Below are 955 nucleotides of genomic sequence, written 5' to 3' on the forward strand. Positions count from 1 at the left end.
TCCATCCACTTTCCTACGAAGGGCCATATGTCATTCCCTCTCATTGCCATGTAGTATTCCATCGTGAATATATACCACATCTTCTTGATCCACTCATCAGGTGATGGACATTTAGGCTTTTTCCATGTTTTGGCTATTGTTGCTGATGGATATTTAGATTATTTCTGTTTTTCACTCTTATAAACAATATTGAAAAGACATTCTTATGTTTGTATGCTAGACTTTTTGGTATATGTCTTCAGTTTACCCTTTTGTCTACTGTGTGTGATCTTGTTTCTCTACATCCTCCCTGAAAGTTGGTATTATCAGACTTAAATCTTTGTAAGTTTGATGGGTATGGAATGATAATATTATTGTTTTAATTAGCATTTGTTTAATTGAAAGTGCGAATAGTTTTTTTATGTTTATTAGCCTTTGGATTTCTTTGTTTGAATTATTTATTCTAATCTTTTGTTCATTTCCCTCCTCGTTCATTTGCTATGGTTATTTTTCTGTAGTCCTTCCTGGTACTTGTTCATTGGTATACATGTTTTATGTTGCATAAATGCAGTTTTTTATCATTTTTTCCTTAACTTCGTTCATACTTCTAAGTAAAAGTCATTCATTTTGCTATCCAATTAGTATTTGTCAGCTACCTACTATATGCCAGGTACAGTGCCAAGAACTTAGTATTTACTGGAGAACAAAATAGTGATTAACAGGGATAAATAATTGTTAGTAGGATGCTTTAGATAAGTACTATGATAGAGGAAAATACAGGAGGCTAGGGTAGCGTTTCTAATTTCCTTCAGACTTGGAAATCAGAAATCTTCCTAGAGGAATTGATGTCTAAACTGAATAATAAATAGGAATTAGCAAGGCAGTGGGATGTATGTATGTGGCTGGTTTACTGGAAAAGATAGATAGTGTGGGATCAGAAAGGGGAAACAAAGCAAATAGGGCTATGCTTACTTTA

Source organism: Suricata suricatta, chromosome 10, assembly GCF_006229205.1.
Source record: "Suricata suricatta isolate VVHF042 chromosome 10, meerkat_22Aug2017_6uvM2_HiC, whole genome shotgun sequence".
In the NCBI taxonomy this organism is placed as follows: domain Eukaryota; kingdom Metazoa; phylum Chordata; class Mammalia; order Carnivora; family Herpestidae; genus Suricata; species Suricata suricatta.